The sequence below is a fragment of the Pituophis catenifer genome, unplaced genomic scaffold, assembly GCF_029215685.1.
Source record: "Pituophis catenifer annectens isolate HBS135680 unplaced genomic scaffold, rPitCat1.0.hap2 SCAF_3, whole genome shotgun sequence".
Lineage (NCBI taxonomy): Eukaryota > Metazoa > Chordata > Lepidosauria > Squamata > Colubridae > Pituophis > Pituophis catenifer.
Window position 1 is genome coordinate 181502107 of NW_027256883.1, and position 19551 is coordinate 181521657.

Consider the following 19551-nt stretch of genomic DNA (forward strand, 5'->3'; position numbering starts at 1 on the left):
AAAATAAATATATGAGCACCTAGTTCAATATTATCCCTTTTAAATTCATGTTGCATCTGACACCTCCATTTGAATTTCCTCCAATTTTTCCTTTTCCTTGTTCATCTCTTATTCTGCTCAATCTAGAATTTATTCTATAAGATTTATTGATTTCTGTTTCAGTGTCCTCCTCTTTCTAATCCAAATAAATTCGTATGGCTTTAGTAATCCTTTCCCTAATATCTTCTCTGAATTTTCAGGGATTGTTCTAACTTTCAAACAAAATTCCTAACTTTCTGACTTTCTGTCTATAATTTGTGTCTTGCTCTCTGAAATTTCTATTTTGTCAGTAATCTGTTATACTTCTCAAGACATTTGTTTTGGAGTTTTCATCTCCACAAATTCAACAAGTGATTTAACTTATTACTCAATTGCTCAAATATATTCTAAGTAAATCTGATGTCATTCATTTCTCTGCAGAGAGCTCTGACAATCCCCTTCTCCTTTCCATTATTGTTTATTTTCTAATAGTTACCATTGTGATCCAAAAGTAAAAGTGAGTCGAACAAGAGAAAGGAAAAAAGTGAACTATCCCTCCCCCATTTTTTAATTTTGTATTTTTGTGCCTTTAATATTTTAATCTCTTAATAGTACTCCATAATTTCAATCCACTTCACTATCTATCTCTCCAGAGCAATGAAGCATCTGTCTGACTCATATTAAATTTATCTTTTGTTTTGTAAAATCTGCCAATTGCTTGCGTTTTTTAATACTAAATAAAAAAAAACCCACATTCCCATGAAGATTCAGTCTGTCTAATTTAATTCAAGTTTATGCAAAAGCACTTTCACCAAAAGGAAAAAATAGCATTTCTTTGGAATAACTAAACCCAAATATAATTAAGTAATGAGGATGGCTGAACTGTAGTATATAGAGACCATGTTATGCCTATGAACTTGGATGTGATCCTGTGACTCCCAGCCACTCAACTCATGAGCCAACTGCAAAAATCTCTATTACTATAAGTTACTCATGAGGAGCAGCTGTCCAAAGTCCAAGTGTCTCACAATCTGTCCTTTGTCTGCAGAGATTTCACCAACCACTCACTGTTTGCCCTCTGACTGCTGTTCTTAGGCATAATATCCCCACTGCTTCATGATGCCTAGTCCGCTATGATGCTCATTGGGAGTGAGGCAGTCTAAACTATAAAATGGATATGGGATGAATGTTCATGTTTAAGATGCAAAAAAGCCCCATGCGTTAAAATTGTAGAATCTATTACTGTGGATGTCATTAATGGAATATTCTCTGCTTGCACCACTTCCAAGTTAACTAGAAGCCACTGACAAAAATATTAATTCTGTATGCAAAAGAAAAAGAAAAAATCATTTGTTTATTTTACTTTATACACGATTTGGGCAAACATTCATTTAAATGAATTGCTGATGTGAAGTTTGCTTATTTTTTAATATGTGTATATCAAGAGAGAAGACTATCAAGGAAGTGTGGTGGCCTAGAGGTGGAGCTGTCACCTCACACTCGGGAGGCTGTGAGTTCGATCCTAGGTAGAGGCAGATATTTCTCTCTCTGGGCACAATGAGTATGTATCTGCTGCACAAAATTCCGCATTGGCAACAGGAAGGGCATCGGCTATTAAACACTCTGATAGCTCCATTCAGTTACCCAAACTCTACCCCGAAAGGGATTATGGGGTCGTTAAAAGATGAAGAAGAGAGAAGACTATTTTATTTAATTACACAATTACACCTGCCTTTCTGCTTAGCTTAACATATCAACCTCAAATGGATCTGAAAATTTTTAAAAAAATTCACAGAGGGGTCCCAAGCAGGTTCCAAAATAAGAGTGATTCTTCATGTGCAATAGAATATAGTGTTCTTGCACACCAAGATTATTATTCATATAATGTCATTTGTGAATTGGTAATTTTTTTCCTGACAGTTCTTCTTGAAACTTTTTGGAGACCAAAAAAGCTAGTTGTATGTTCAGAACAGATGATCAATTCCCAGTTAATTGAACCTTTATTAATTGAACCCAACTGCTGGATCTGCATAATAGGTTGAACCCCAAACTAAACCATACCGTAGGAATTGCTTAACATATTGAACTGTAAACTAGTTGACACGTTTTTATCAAGTGTGCTGTATGAACCATTTTCTCATCCAGTTTGTATCATCATCATTACCACCGCCACTTTTGGCCAGTAATTTTCTACCAAACCGATCAATCCACAGAGGAGTTATGGAGAAAAATAGGAGGAGAGAGCACTACATAGACCCCCTGAATTCCTCTGCAAAAAAGTAATTGGGTCAAAAGTTGGAGAATCACTATGCCAAGAGCATAAACATTATTGAAGAGCCTAAAATAAATCGAGTTTAATCACAGTTGAATAATGCTTGAGGGACTGGAGGTTCCAATTCAGCCTACTCTTGATAGCAGAAGGCCTGCTGGCAACATTGTGATGTCACTGGAAGGCTTGTCCCTCATTCTTTGCCTGTTTGGAGTGTTTAATACAGTGTTTAATAGGAAAGTATATTTTATAGATTTGAATTGGAGTCAGATGATGGTTGGAGTAGGGGCTTAACTTTAGCAGTGACTACTTTTATTCATATGCTGAAGGAGCACAAGTTACATAGAGAGCGTAAATGTGTATGTTGTAGCATTTAGAGGAAACCTCACTCCTTGCAAAATTCTAGTTACTAGACTCAGAAATCATACTTCTAGTTATTTGTGTTCAGCTGAATGTAGCATTTTGGCTAGAACTATCTGTTTACAATGATCACTGTCTTTGTTACTGTTGCCCTTGGCATGGTAGAATACAGAATAACAGAGTTGGAAGGGACCTTGGAGGTCTTCTAGTCCAACCCTCTGCTCAGGCAGGAAACCCTATACCATTTCAGACAAATGGTTGTCCAATCTCTTCTTTAAAACTTCCAGTGTTGGAGCATTCACAACTTCTGGCAAATTGTTCCACTGATTAATTGTTCTAACTCTCAGGAAAATTCTCTTTAGTTCTAGGTTGGTTCTCTCCTTGATGAGTTTCCATCCATTGCTTCTTTTCCTGCATTCAGGTGCTTTGGAGAATAGGTTCTCCCTCTTCTTTATGGCAACCCCTTAGATGTTGAAACACTGCTATCATATCATCCCTAGTTCTTCTTTTCATTAAACTAGACATACCCAATTGAGCAACTATTCTTTATATGTTTTAGCCTCCAGTCTCCTAATCATCTTTGTTGCTCTTCTCTGCACTCTTTCTAGAGTCTCAACGTTCAAGTCTTAACAAGATCCTTCTGTATCTTAAGCCTATCTTCTTTTGGCTATTCCTGCCAGCTGGGTCTCGTCCACAAATTTGATGAGTTCCCCATCTATGTTCCCCAAGTGTCTCTGTGGTGGCAGTCCCAAACTGAAACTTTGTCTCACAAATAAGCAATTACAAATTGCTCCATTATACCTAGGATACCCTTGCCTCAGATGTAATTGCCTCCCATTTAAGATAATTGCCTCCAATAACCACTGTTTTAGACCTGTAGGTTCATAACTCTTGTGCTAATTTTAACACTTAATTTGGAAACTTTGTATCTTAATACTCTGTTGAGGAGCTTGTACTTCATGGATTATCAGGCTATTCTTGTGGATTATGGGACTGTGAATGCACCATAAAAATAATGGCTTTAGATAGCAATAATAGCACTTTTTTTCCAGACAGCTGCATCTAAGGATTTGTTTGAACTCCAGGTGAATGTGTTTTGTTTTGTGTTCTATTGCTCTCCCCTATTGCTAAATATTTTGGGGACTATATACAGAAATATGTTGGAACTCATTTCTATTGATTTTTGAAAGATTAAAATATTTTTACATTAGTCTCATTCTCTATGCTGAGATTAAACCATGGTTGATCAAGTGCAGTCTAGTGTAATCAAAGAGTTCTGTTTGGTTGCCTCAGTGAAAGAATCCTGTTTTGTCCTTCTCTTCTTTAAAATAGGAAGTTTCCACAATATTTAAACATTGGCTGCAGTTTCCTGAGGTCTTGGCCTTTTGTTCTATTCTAAGTATAATTATAGGTGTTTCCTTTGTATTGTGCACCCTAATATACATAAATCTAGATCTTGTGACATGGAAATTAAAAAGATCTGTTTTAGACAATGTTAACACAATTTTATGTAAAATAGTCTATTTAAGAGAAGTTGTTTTATATTTATGTTTTAGTAAAATCTGCTAGTTTTTTATTTAAATTGATGAGCAGTGTGAAAGTTGCAAGATGGGGTATTAGTGAATAATCTGTGAAGACTATGTATGTATGGTGGTAAATTTGTGAACCCTTTTGAATTTTCAATATTTCCAAATAAATAAGATTTAAAATATGATCTGTTTTCCACTGCGCTGCTCCTCCAATCCATGGACGGGTAGCTTCTCCTTAGTTGCTAGGCAGAACTGAGTGCTGATCTCCTTCCTGCAAACTGGCCACGCCCACGCTGTCCAATCAGCTCCAGTCTTTCTCACTCAGTTGCTGTGAGAACTAGCGTTTCTGAGTGCTCTGTAGTTTACATTCTAATTTCCTTAATCCCTCGTTTATTATTTTTGTCTCCTTCCCTTTTCGTTCCGTTTATTGTTGGAATGAATTTCTGAGGCTGCTGGGGCGCGCGCGAGCTTGGGGCTTCAAGCTGCTGTCCCGCTGCCTGGATTAGGCTAGCAGCCTTCCGGATCCGACCCGGCTGGGCAGATCCGTGTGGAACTTTGACCGCTATCGTTTGGAGCTGTGAACTATCTTTCTGAGGCTGCTTGGACGCGCGCGAGCTTGGGGCTCCAGGCCACAGTCCCTGCCTGCTGAATTACGCTAGCGGCCTTCCGGATCTGACCCGGCTGGGCGGATCCGCGTGGAACTACTGCTCAACACCGCCGGAATCATCAGCGGTAGGACTAGCGTCGCAACAGCTCCGTGAGGCATTTGCGGCTCCGTTTGTTTGGCTGGTGCATGGAGCGAACAGCGGTGAGGCGCTTCGCGCGCCATTAGCACCCTTGGACTTTCCCGCCAGAGCTATATTCATAGTGACAGCCGCCATTTTAGAACGCAAGGTGGCGTCCATTTTGTGAGTAATCTAGTTGGCCCAGGGATCGGCCTTGCCGGATTCGCCGCAATTTAAAGCAGACTATTTACCACGGAGGGCTTGAGCTCAGCGGCTTCTGAGCCTTTGACCCACTTTTCCGGGGACAAGTTCTAAGAAGGGAGTTACTTTCCGCTGCGCCCCGTGTTGAGGCCTTTCTGTCCTATAGTAGAGCTCAGTGTCTTCTGGGCCTATTGTTGACCACATAAGGGGGCGCATTCCCCATTGATAGACTCTGTTTCCCTGACACAGTACACTGTCAATTAGTCATCAATCAGTGTGCTTTGTTGCTTTGTTTGTCTTCTGGTCACCAAGATGGCGGATGTTCCACTGTCTTCGGACTCTGAGTTGGACTATACTCCTCCGCAGCCTCAACAACAGGCTCGGACAAAGAAGGCCAAAACAAGACAACGAAAACATCAGGCCTCTCAATCCGGGTCTAATAAAGTGGAACAGCGCAGACATCAGGCCTTAGAAAAACAATTCGAGAGGGCCCAGCAACTTTTGGCAAGTCAGGGACAGCCCTCAGCTGTGGATAATGGGTCAGACCTTTCTAGAGCCTCTCATTCGAGGTCTTGGGCGGAATGGAGTCGCACGCCTCGTCTAATCTTCGCCATTCTAAGGGCGTTTCTATGTCATTACCAGATGTGTCAAGCCAATCTGTCCGAGAATGTCCTTCTACTCAAAGACGCGCACCCGAAGCGACCTTTACACCGACGGCTGCCGGCCTTCGGCCTGAACTCTCGGACAATCCTGTTAACTTTCAGGCAGACTTATCGGATGCACTGGCTAAGATACTGGCGGCTGGTATACAACGGGGCAGTGGGGGCCAATCTTCCCTCCATTGACCCACCAGTGCCAGTTCGAGCTGAACCCAGACCTTCACAAGTTGCGACTCACCATTCTGACGACGGATCTTCTGATGAATTCGAATCGGGCGAGATTCGTCCTGAAGATGTTGAATTTTCGGAGGACGAAGGCCTTCCACCAGATAAACCAATTTTCACTAGTCTCTTCCGCCCTTCTGTCTTTAAATCACTTCTCCATAAAGCCAAGGTTACCACAAAGTTTGGCGTTTCGGAAGCTCAATCGGACAGTACCTCTCAATCATCATCATCAACACCACATGATGCTGTCTTTCATGTATCGAAACCGGATCAGGAAGTCATTCCTTGTCCTCCGTTATTCTCCAATGTCATCAATTCGGCCTTTGGACAGCCGGGAGCCTTATCTTCGTCTAGTGGCATAGACAAACGGCTTTATGCCTCTGCGAAAGAACTAGAGGATGCACTGGCCTTGCCTTCCATTGACCCTCCAGTTGTGAGTTTGTCTACCTCTTCCTTGCCTACTTCTGACATTGTAGATGGCTTGAAAGCTGAGGACCGTAAGATGGAACTGGGGTTTCGGAAGGCGCACCAGGCGGCGGCTTGGGCAATAAAGGCGGCCACAGCGACTTCATTTTTCAACCGCGCTGCTCTAATCTGGCTCAGGCAATTACAGGAGAGATTACCACCTGATGACACACGACTCCATCAGGATATTAATAAGTTAGTGGCCGCAACAGAATATTCGGCCGATGCATCTCTCACAGCGGCCAAGTTTGCTTCCAGATCCATGGCAGCATCGGTGACAAATCATCGTTTGTTTTGGCTCCGTAACTGGAAGGCCAAATGGAAGTTGGCATCCTCTCCCTACTCAGCTCCGTCTCTCTTTGGTGCCGCTCTTGAGCCAATTTTAATAGAGGACAAGGACAAACGCAAAGTCCTCCCATCCTCCTTTCGTCGACCTGAGAGGAGATATTTCCCTTATTCTCAGCGTCCGCCCTTTCGGGCCTACTCAGGGTCAGGCGGACCCTACTTTCCTCGTTCATATTCCCAGACTTTGGACAGGACCACAGACAGGCAACCGTTCCGAGACCGGTCCAGGGGACAATCCCAGTCAAAACGCCCCTTCCAAGGCTCCAGTTACCGCCCAGCTCACAGAGGCAAGTGACGCCCCCGAGCCAGGTCCTATTGGGGGTCGACTCCAGCACTTCCACCCCCAGTGGGACCTCTCGACAACAGATGCTTGGATCCGTCATATGATTCAGCAGGGCCTTCACATCGAATTCCACTCCACGCCGCCCAACAGATTTTGCAGCTGTCCTGTTCCACTGTGTCCCCTGAAGAGGAGGCTCATGGACGCAGAAATATCGCATCTGTTGTCGATCGAGGCGATAGAACTGGTGCCCCAAGGACAGGAGGGCACTGGATTTTACGCTACCTTATTTCTGGTGCCCAAATCATCAGGGGGTCACAGGGCCATCTTAAACCTAAAAAGTCTCAACCGATACGTTCGGTATTGCAGGTTCAAGATGCAGTCCCTTCGGTCGATTCTGGCGGCGGTCAGACCCAACGACTTTCTGCAATCTGTGGACCTGCGCGAAGCCTACTTACATGTCCCAATACATCCTGTCCACCGCCGTTACCTGCGGTTCGCCTACAACAACAACCACTATCAATATCGTGCGATGCCCTTCGGGTTGTCATCGACACCCAGGACCTTTACGAAGCTAGTAGAGGTAGTAGCAGCGGCTGTCAGGGCTTACACGATCCGGTTACTGTGTTATCTGGATGATATTATTGTCATGTCGACTTCACAAGTTCAAGCAATGAGGGACATGGAGTTGGTGTTACAGATATTCCAGGCCCACGGTTTTTCCATCAACCGTCAAAAGAGTCACTTGTGTCCGACAACCCGTCTGCAACATTTGGGGGCGGTGATCGATTCGCAACTGGGACAAGTGTTCTTGTCCCCGACTCGCATTCAGGACCTCAGGGCAATGGTGCGGCAGGTACAGGATCAGAGGAAAGTGCCACTTCTCCTTCTATCTGAACTGTTAGGGAAGATGGTGTCCTGCATATTGTGCCGTGGGCTCGCAGGCATGCCCGTCCTCTGCGATGGCTGCTGCTTCCCTTCCTGAAACAGGGTCGCAGCACTTCCAAGTATCAGATTCTCTTGCCTCCGCAGGTTCGCCTGTCTCTTCGGTGGTGGAGATCATCGGCACTACAGAAGGGGTGTCTGTTTCTCGAGCCAGACCGCCTCGTTCTCACCTCAGATGCAAGTCTACAAGGTTGGGGTGCCCACCTGCAGGAAGCGGTTGTTCAAGGTCAGTGGTCCCAGGCGGAGCGGACGAACAGCATCAATTGGCTGGAATTGAGGGCTGTTCGTCTCGCTTTATGCCACTTCCGTCACACCCTGGAGGGGCAACATGTGCTGGTCCGTACGGACAACATCACCACCAAGGCACACATAAATCGAGAGGGGGGCACTCGCTCCAAGGCCTTGATGATGGAGTCCGAGAGACTGTTAGCCTGGGCGGAACTACACACGGTGTCTCTGGTGGCAGACCACATTTCTGGACAGTCCAACGTGATGGCAGATTGGCTCAGCCGAGAACACATCGATCCGGCGGAGTGGAGCCTGAACCACTCCGTGTTCGAGCAGCTGACACACAGGTTCGGCCAACCTCAGGTGGACTTGTTTGCCACTCCCCAGAACGCCCAACTACCCCGCTTCTACTCCCGCTACCCAGGCGTGAGGTCAGAGGGCTGCGATGCTCTACGTTGCCCGTGGCCCCCCGGGCTTCTCTATGCTTTCCCCCCAATTCCCTTGATCCCTCGTTTGATTCGGAAACTGATCCGAGAAGGTGCAGAGCTCCTGCTGATAGCCCCGCTGTGGCCTCGGAGACCCTGGTACGCGGATCTACTAGAGCTGTCCATAGTTCCACCTTGGATGTTACCTGTCCGGACAGACTTGTTAAGCCAAGGGGTCGTCGTCCACCCAGATCCGCAGTGGCTACGATTAACCGCCTGGCGTTTGAGCGGCTCCAGTTATAGAAAGACAGGCTGTCAGTTGGGGTCATCTCTGTGATTCAATCAGCCAGGCGTCCCTCTACGACACGAATTTACGAGGCTTCGTGGCGTGCCTTTACGTCTTGGTGCCTAGCGCACCATGTGGACCCGACCTCTCCGGATATCCCAGATGTCTTAGACTTCTTACATGACGGTCTCACCAAAGGTCTTGCCCCAGCGACATTGAGACGCCAGGTCGCAGCTTTGTCCACTGTCACCACCTGCGAACGGCACCGCACACTTTCGCTAAATCCCAGAATTCAGGCGTTTCTGCACGGTGCCACTAACATCTCTCCACCGGTGGTACATAGGTATCCGTCATGGGATCTGCCGTTAGTTCTGAAAGCTCTAACTTCTACACCGTTTGAGCCTTTAGCCTCTGTGTCTCTGAAATTTCTGACCTTTAAAGTCGCCTTTCTGCTAGCGATTACATCCGCTCGGCGGGTGTCGGAACTCACCGCTCTGTCCATACGCAAAGAGCTATGTACCTTTCACAGTGACACGGTCGTCCTGAGGTTAGATCCAGCGTTTTTACCAAAGGTTAATTCTCTTGTTTCACAGAATCCAGGAGGTGATATTGCCGGATTTTTGTCCGAATCCTCACCATCCATCAGAGACTCTATGGCATACTTTGGACGTTCGTCGGGCACTTCGTCGCTATATCAGGCGTACAGAATCCTTCAGACAAACCGAAGCACTGTTTGTTTCTTTTCATCCTTCATCAATGGGGCGGAAAGTATCGGCAGCCACGTTAGCCCGCTGGATCAAGGCCTGCATAGCGACCGCCTACGACGTTCAGGACCGACCTCGTCCTCCGCATATTTATGCTCATTCTACCAGGAGTGCGGCCGCCACAGCGGCTTGGGCTACGCAGGCTTCAGTTCTGGATATTTGCCGTGCGGCTTCATGGGCTTCCGCTTCGTCGTTTATTCGACATTATAAAATTGATTCGTATGCTTCTGCGGAAGCTTCTTTTGGTAGAAGGGTTTTACAACAGGTGGCCACAGCCCAGGACTCTGAGAGCAGACAGCCCCCTCCCTGAGCAATGAACTTGGGTACATCCCGTCCATGGATTGGAGGAGCAGCGCAGTGGAAAAAGGACGTTGTCTCACCTGAACGTCCATTTTCGATGCGCTGCGACTCCAATCCATACCCTCCCTTGGGCTTTCTGCTATGTTTGGACCTGTTACTGTTGTGTTCATTATTCTGGTTCGGAGTTCTTGCGCCTTCGTGAGGAAAGACTGGAGCTGATTGGACAGCGTGGGCGTGGCCAGTTTGCAGGAAGGAGATCAGCACTCAGTTCTGCCCAGCAACTAAGGAGAAGCTACCCGTCCATGGAGTGGAGTCGCAGCGCATCGAAAATGGACGTTCAGGTGAGACAACGTCCTTTCTCCATAGAAGTCCTAGAAATGTTAAACAATCCAATTAAATGAGTCAAAAATGATATATCTGTTCATTTATTTATTGAGGAAAGTTATCTAAAGCTACATTTTTCTGTGCAGCAATAGTATATGAATCTTTGCTTTTGGTATTCCCTTTGCTTGTGATACAAAGTCAACCATACAAAGTCTTGTTTGAAAAAAGCTATGATTATGTAAATAGAAAGGAAAAGATGAAACTAATTATGAAGCTAGTCTCAAAACTGAAACTAGTAATTTGAAATCTTGAAAAAAGAATTGTTTGTATTTGCATGCCAACTCAGAACAACTGTGTTCTTTAACAGAAGGAAAGATAGTGAGCATTCCTTCTGCTGTCAAAACAGTCATCTCCCAAACTTCTATAGCAATTAAGCATTCTAGAACATGCATATATCTTAAGATTTGCACTTCTTAATCAAATCTTTCCCCAGAGGAAAGAATAAAGGTTGCTGGCAAAATATAAATGGGGTATACCATCAGGTATACCATGAAATGAACAAACACATTATTTATAAGTAATTCTCACTGAATGATCATTAGTTCAGCAATAGTTTGAAGTTTCCATGATGCTGAATGACTGGCTTATGCCTGATCCCCAAAGATACAGCCATTCATCACATTATAAAAATTTGGCTTCTTAGCAGCACCCCCTTACAACAGCAAGGGTGTGTCAACTCCCCCCTCCATCTCTATCCTCTGGCCACCCTGCACAGCAGCAGTCCTTGGGCGGGGGGCAGTGCTGGGGCTGAAGTAGAAGCCTAAGGCCTTCAGTAGTCTCCATCAGCCAGCACTTCTCCCAGGAATCTACTTCAGTAGCAGTGCTGCTGCTGAGGAGTGCTGCCTCAAGTCTCAATCAGTCTGTCTGATTGTCAGAAGCTTTTGTTTTCTTTTAAAAGCATTTTTTTTTTGCTTTTAAAAGAAAAAAAAGCCTCTGACGATCAGCCAACTCAGCTGGGATCGTCAGAGTCTTTTAAAAGCATTTATTATAGAGCCTTGGTGGCGCAGCAGACTAAAGTGCTGTTAAGTAACACCAGCTGCCGGCAATTACTGCAAGTTCAAATCTCACCAGGCTCAAGGTTGACTTAGCCTTCCTTCCTTTCGAGGTAGGTAAAATGAGGACCCGGTTTGTGGGGGCAATAAGCTGACTTTGTATAAAAAAGAACACCGCTTGGGGGGGGGGCGAAAGCCCTACTAAGCAGGTATATACAAAAGTATAAAGGCTATTGCTTAACGCATTGTAAGCCGCCCTGAGTCTCTGGAGAAGGGCGGCATATAAATCGAACCACTCAATAAATAAATAAATAAATAAATATAATAATAATAATAATAATAATAATAATAATAATAATAATAATAATAATAAATAATTTAATAACCTGTTTGGCTGAAGAGATTGTAGAAAAAATGCTTTTAAAAGGCTCTGACGATCCCAGCTGAGCCACACCCAGCTGAGCCGCGCGATCATCAGAGGCTTTTTTTTTTTACTTTTAAAAGCATTTTTTCGGCCGAAGAAAAAATGCTTTTAAAAGTTAAAAAAAAAAGCCTTTGATGATCGTGCAGCTCAGTTGGGCATGGGAGGGGGTAGGGATTTTTGCTACCGGTTCTCCGAACCACCCGCCGCCATCGCTACCGGATCAGGCGATCCTGTCCGAACCGGGAGCATTTCACCCCTGGGGCAGAACATACTAGTTGAAAATTCTGGGAATTGTAATCCCGCTATATTTAAAGATTACCAATTTGGACATGGTTCATATAGATTATTCTGCTCTGCTAATATTAACAATTGCTCATGCTGTATTTGCTTAACTCTTGGCAGGATAAAGTACTGAAAGTTCTAAGTGTGATAAAGATTAGAAAGCTGCGACCTTTTGGAACTGAAGAAAAAATGGTGCTTTGATCACATAATCCTTGTTGGCAACTCCTTAAAGCAACTGTGTCTGTTGCTGGGATGGATGCCCTTCAAAGGTGCAACATGATCCCAGGACAAGATAAGTTTACTAAAGAATTGTGCATGCACATGTAATACCTGTTTGCATGTGCTCCAAACCATATTATTAGTCCCTACTTAAAAGACCTATGCTGTAGCTATGGTTTGCCTTAATTCCTACAAAATTCTTAAATCAACAATATATTTGAGCTGATTTTTTTTTTTCATAAGGTGGCTGCAGATTTTCCCATTGGGCTTCGTCTTGCATTAACATTGCAGAACAGAGTACCATTAATTTTGTCTTCCTTTTAAATTAATTATCTTTCAACCAGTCTTTATTAATCAATTTTCACAACAGTTAGATTGCATCAAAGAAAATTAAGAGTTGCAGTATTTCTTCCTATTCTTGAAAGATATTTACTCTATGTCATCCTCATAAATACTTGTTTGTTTCTATAGATACCTAATTCTCATTCCTAATTTAAATAGCAGATGGGCCTTGTATTTGCCTTCAGTAGTCTTGTGCAGAATACACACTGTAATGTGTAACATGAACTATAATGGTCTAAATAGTTTGCAGCTGTGCCAAGACTTGGATGGTTTCATTACACACGCAGCTTGTTCAGCAAAAATAATCTATTTATAAAATTCAGTTGTGTTTCTTACCGTCTTATTCACATTGCAACTTGCAAGATGAGTGACAGGGCCCAATGCCAAGTCACCTGAATACTTTCTGAACTTATGTATATAACTTTTTTGAATAGTTTCCAAACGGCTGGACTAAAATTACAAAGCAGCAGCCATTAATACAGCCAGCCCACCATACTTAATACTGGAAAGGAGATGCCAGTCACATATGGAAGAAACAACTTGTTAAAAGCCATTGGGCAGTGACCTTCTTGATTAGAAACTTCTAAACTTTAAAAATTGGCTGAAGCTTTGTCTTCAATATAAGAATATGATTCCTTGTACAAGTTATAATATTTATTAGAATATTAGAATCTGTTCACCTTACTGAAGTTCAGGAAGGGTAAGAACAAGAGATGGACATTGTACTCTTGACCCTGTTTAGTATTTTTGGGAAAGAGTTCTGGGGGAACTTCCCAGAACATGAACTTCAATCATGTTCCAGCTCACTACCTTTTCATTTAGTGCTGACCCTGGCTTGCCTCCAAACAAATTTTAAAACATACTAAGCAAGCTCTTCCATTTCAGTTGAAGCAGGACTCAGTCATGTTCTTTAGGGCCTGGCAGAAAAATGTGATCTTCCATGGCCCATTGCTTATGAAGCTTTTCTCCTTTTGTAAAACCTAGTGAATTCTTGAAATTTTATTTGTTTAGAAATTAACTATATAAACCCATCTATTAATAGCTGTTTATTCTCATGAAGTCTTTCAATGTAGATCCCTTTTTCTCTCAACATTCTCGTACATCTATATTAAGAATTATATCTATACAAAATACATTTTGAGATTCTGAAAATATTGTTAAGTCTCCAAACTTGGATAATTAAAGTCAAGAAGCACTGTGAAAAAACAGGTCTCAGATAGAATATTAAAAAAGACAAACAGGAACAGGAGCTAGCCATAATGAAGATATCAAAGTAATTTCTGCCTTTTAGAGTCAACTATCAACTCCATTTTGGAATCAATATTAATGTTACATATTGCAGAATATTATTACATTCCTTGAAAATGTTTAGGTGAATCTCAGCTTATTGTTGAGTGGGCCATCTTGCATCAATTATTCAAAGACAGATACTTTTATTTGGATACTGTTACACATTAACTTGCAGCTTCAAGACAACATTTGTTCTGAGTATCTTTCCTCTGTGAGGCACAAATACATTGACATTAGGGATTAGGGTATATTTGCCTCACTTTGGACATTGATAATGGATTCTTTTTCATATTTTCTTTGATATGATTTTTCTTTTATTGAGTAAAAACCAATTGCACATAGGAATTGTGTCCAGAACAGTTTGCTGTAAGAGACACTGGAAGATTCTACGTAGTTAATATTGGTGTACATTTTGCAAAGCAGAAAAATGCATATCTTACTAAACAAACTCTTCTATATTTTTGTTGAATGTTTACACAAGCAATGACCATTCTGTATAGTTATATTTACATTAGTTTCTCTATAATTTTCCTGACAAAATGGAGGATAAATATGGAGATGTACATACATAATTGCTTGCTTTTAATGTTTCAAATTATACCTTTTCCCATTTCTGGCTCAAAATGCAGACAGACAATATGATTGGTAGTAGAAATAGACAGTTTTCCTCTAGGACTTGGCCAAAATAGCTAGTAAAGTTGCATAATTAATACAAATGTTGAAAAAGAAACATATTTGTTGGCATTATAAATAAATCTCAACCATCACATATATATCTGGGGGACACAATTACAAACTAATATACCTAAGGATACCTTAGGAGAAATAAGAACATAGAGCCTTCTTTTCAGATTACTTGCAATCTTTTGAAATTGAGAGCTCAGTTTTAACAATCAGTAATTCATCATTTAGTGCTCTTTTACATGTGAAATTTGAGTTACTCTTATTTGAAGATAAAATACTGATTCTTAATATTAATGGGATGTACAAGTATCTTATTTGAGTAGTCTAACCAACAATCCTTAGATTTATCACTCAATACAAATAAGGCTTTCAACTGAAATATTGTAGCCAGCTTGATCAGGCTAACTAACACTGCAGTTTATGCTGCATGTATATTTTTCAAAACCCAGTTTAACATGTAGGGAAGCAGAGAAGATGTGCTAGAGAAGCTAAGAAACAGCATGTCTTGGGAGGAAAAAACTTTGCAAAGGTAATAGTTGACAACCAAAAATAATTTTATCTCTACAAGTCTCCATCAGAAAAATAAGCAACCTTTGAAGAAGTTGATATCTCCAAGCTATCAGAAACTAAAAGTCACCGGAAACGTAAGGAGCTTGAATTTCAGACTCTGAAATTGAAAGCTTGCTGACTTTCAAAAGTGGGAATATTGATCCTGTTTCTAAAATATCACATTGTATTCTCAATTATTGCAGTATTATGGATTTTTCTAAAGGAATCATAAACTCACTCTCACTACTTTAGCTACAGTATCTCTGCAATATGATTCTTGTATTATAGGCAATCGTTGACCCATTGAATCATTTCAGAGATTTCCTTACCAGATTCCTCAATGCTTGCAATAAGGACAGAACTTCTAAGTTCTTTAAAATTCATGGAGATATTCAGAGATGTATCTGTCCTAAAAGTAATCCCTTTTGAACTGTATAGCACAGTCAAACATCAGGAGTTGACCACAGGCAATATTTTATAACATTTTGTATTCTGTCATAAAATGCTTTGTGATAATTTTTATGTCATAAAATCTATATAAAAGTGAAAACCACTCACGACGTAATCACGAAATCTCCAGAACTGTAAAGCCTACAAACTTGAAATTTGCCACATATGTTCCTCTTGGCTTCTAGGTGCTAACTAAGAAAGGATTTTTTGAAATGACCATCAGAACATTAGTATTTCCTATATTATGATTAACACGCTCTGATCGGTAGTGGCTTTCAAATCCCGTCGCTCCTGGTTCACTTGTGCACGATGCTTCCGTGCAAGCGCAGCTCCCGCCGCCGCCACCGGTACTCCCAATCTGGGGTAAACCGGTAGCAATTCACCACTGGCTCTGATGCTAAGGAGTTCTATTCCCCCACCCTCCTGAAAAGAAATCTGTTCCAAATACAAAACACTAGCAGAGGAAAGGAGTTTCACTTTTAGTTTTACTTTCACAGCAGCAACCAGGGGATAGGATAGGGAAGGCTTCTGTGGGGCAAGCCTGAGGGACAGAAGGGGATAGGATAGGGGAGACATCTGTGGGGCAAGGCTGAGGGAGAGAAGGGGATAGGATAGGAGAGGCTTCTCTGGGGCAAGGCTGGGGGAGAGAAGGGGGATAGGATAGGATAGAAGTCTGTAGGGCAAGGCTGAGGGAGAGAAGGAGAGGAGAGGCCGATAATAACTATTAACTTTCAAGCTGTGTCGATTTATGAAGCCCGATCACATAGTTTTGTAGCGAACACGGGTATCCAGCTAGTCTTTTATAAAATTTGCTAAATTTCAATTCCATAGAAGTCATGGGACCTGGATTTTAGATGCATTCTGTTAAGTTAGGGTATTTGAGGTATCTTGGTTGAAAAGCTTTTGCCCTCTGGTGCACTATTTTAAAAACCCTGTTAAAATTTATAGACCCAAGAATTTTAATGTAAATATATGTATGTATTAATGTATGTAAATATATTAATAACACCTCTTGAACAGGCTTCTAAGTGTTAATGGATTTCATTTTGATTTTAACTCTTGTTTTAGGTCTTTATAATAAACCACAGAGAATTTGGTAGTGACTACAAAAAAATGTTTATAGGTAGTCTTCAACTTGCAACCATTTGTTTGTCACTTTTCAAAGTTATGAAGGCTCTGAAAAAAATAACTCAGAACTACTCACAACAGTTGCAGCGTCCCCACGGTCATGTGATCATGATTCAGGTGCTTGGCAACTGTCACACATTTATGACATAGTGTCCCGCAGTCATGTGATCACCATTGGGCTTCTGACAGGCAAAGTCAATGGGGAAGCCAGCAAAGAACATCACGTGTCATGATCATTTGATGTTTTGCTTAATGACCATGGTGATTCAATTAACAATAGCCATGTTTCACGACAAATTTTGTGGGCCCTATTGTGATCATAAGTCAAGGAATATATGAATGTATCCATAACTCTGAGAGGTATATAAGATTACTGGAATCCTGAAACCATAGAACTAATACTTGTATTTACTGGTTTCCAACTTAAAGGCAATCTTCTTAGTCATTTCTTTACTTTAGATAACGGGTGTCAAACTTGATTGCATCATCTGTCATATTGTGGCGGGTTTTTTGCCTTTGTGGAGCCAGGATGGGCATGGCCTGTGCATGATGCATCCGGCCTGCGGGCCACCAGTTTGAAACCCCTGTTTTAGAAGATTGTTATAAAGATTTAAGTTAAGTCTTTTGTCTAGCCAAGAATTTAATTCAAAAGTGAAAAAGATCATACTTATTTAAAACATAAAAAGGGTATATTATAAATTAGTGTATATAAAAATAACATACTGTAACATATGTAAGACATAAATATGTTTTCTAATGAAAAACATTTAAAAATAATCTCAGATGTAATGCAGAACAGTCATGGCACCTATTGAGGGAGTTTTCAAAAGCACTTTAGAGGGTCACAAAAGTATTTTAAAAACACTGTGTTTTCAATCCTTTGAGTTTTAAAAGAAGGTATGCGAGAACCCTACTGTATAAGGAAAGCACAAAAGAAGCATAGAAAGAGAATAAAAAGTATAGCTATTCTTTCACATATTTCATGGTACTAAAATATTTGCCAAGAAAAATATGAATAGATATTTAAAAGACATACAGTAGGTTCCATTTGTCTTGCTAAATTAAACCAAAGCTCCACTACTTTGTATTTTGTTTCAAAAATGTAAATGCCCATAATATCTTGCAAGCAAGATACAACCCCCTCATGTTTCTGATAACATTGGTAAGTCCTTCAAAAAAATTTTCTGCAGGAGAGAACAGAACAATGTTTGTATTGTTAGGAAAAGCTACTGAGTAAATATTACAGATACATGCTGATTCAGAAGAACAGTATCTCTTGTGGAAACATCAAAAGAATCTCTACTATATCAGGCACATTTTATTTCTTAAGACAGTAGATCACCTGAACTCTAAATTAGTGATTCATGAATTAGTTTAAGAATCTTTAGTACATAAAATGCATCATTTGAGTATTTTGAAAATGACATGACATGATTTTCTGCTCTTAATCAGCTGTTTTTCCAAAAGTATCTAACAATATATGTGTAAGCACCCTTAAGGTCTACAAATGTGTGTGCAATATATGGCAGTGAAGGGAAAGATAAGATGCTAATGATTTCTTGTGTACCAGGACTCATTATTTCTGGTGCTGAGAAAAGTACTGTAGCTTGTTTTAGTATTATCTATTAGTAATACCTATTATAGTAATGATTAGTGTGCACAGATTTAATGTGAAACCTAGTAACATTATTGTATCTTTTGAAACATATGAACAACAAAACTGGCATGTTTTACTGTTAGTATTTCTACTGAATAGACATTTGCTTCTAGTGCTAATACTACTCCAGTGACATTCAGTAAGGAGAAGATCTTATGTATACTCTAAGGCATCATACTATAATTAGCTTTCAAGGTGTCAGCCAGGGTTCTCAGTGAAGAGTATATTTAATTTTTTAAAAAAACCCTACATTTGATGAATTACCAAACAAAAGGACTTAATGGACTCGAACAGTTCCTAGATTAGAAATATTGAGTCAGTTATATCATACACTTGGTATGATTTACAGGCCCTTAAAAAGGCAAGCAATGCACATTTTAATATATCAAAGAGAAGAAATAAAAAAAAAAACTTTAAAAAAACAGCCATCATATTGCTCCTTAATAATAGTATTTATTGTTTGGAGAAAACAGTTGTATATAATAAACAGACAATAATGAATAGAGATATGACAAATTGCTTCACTTTGTGAGCCAAAATAGAACAAATAAAATTTCAAGTAATATGACTAAGGAGGGACTTATATTTTTGTGCCTTTCATACTATTTCTGTTTAAACAACTTGTAAAGGAAATAAAGAGTTGTCAAGAAATTACTTTAGACTTCATTTATATAGCATTTCTGAAACTTAATAAATTCTATAACCTAACTTATGATTCAGAAATTTACTTTTATACCTACAATGGATTATTTGTTTACTTGTTTATTTAATACTATAGCTTATTTAATACCATGACCAAGACTGAGATAAAATTTAGAATTTTATCTTTAATTTAAAAACTTAAAGGAAAATTAACACAAAAATAAGAACTAAAACATCAGAGAAATATTTGCATTGCTTTTGTTGTATTGTTTTAATACAGCCAATTGTGGTTCCTTCTACATTGTATTAAGCAAACCATACCTTGTGTGATTTGAGAATCAGACCAGCCTATGGCACTTATCTCACTTTATATCATTTTTGCAAATTAAGATGCCAGATTAGTTTCGATTATTTCTCAAACGTCACCTAGAAGAATTATCGGAATTGATCATTGACCCTTCTAATATTTCCTCAGCATTCATTA

The 19551-nt window shown here is 40.7% G+C and overlaps 1 protein-coding gene across 2 annotated transcripts in view; it reads left to right on the plus strand.

The window, feature by feature from the left end:
• LOC139315391 (rho GTPase-activating protein 39-like) overlaps positions 1–19551 on the plus strand; it is an 86082-nt gene that overhangs the window by 16595 nt on the left and 49936 nt on the right. The window lies entirely within an intron of this gene.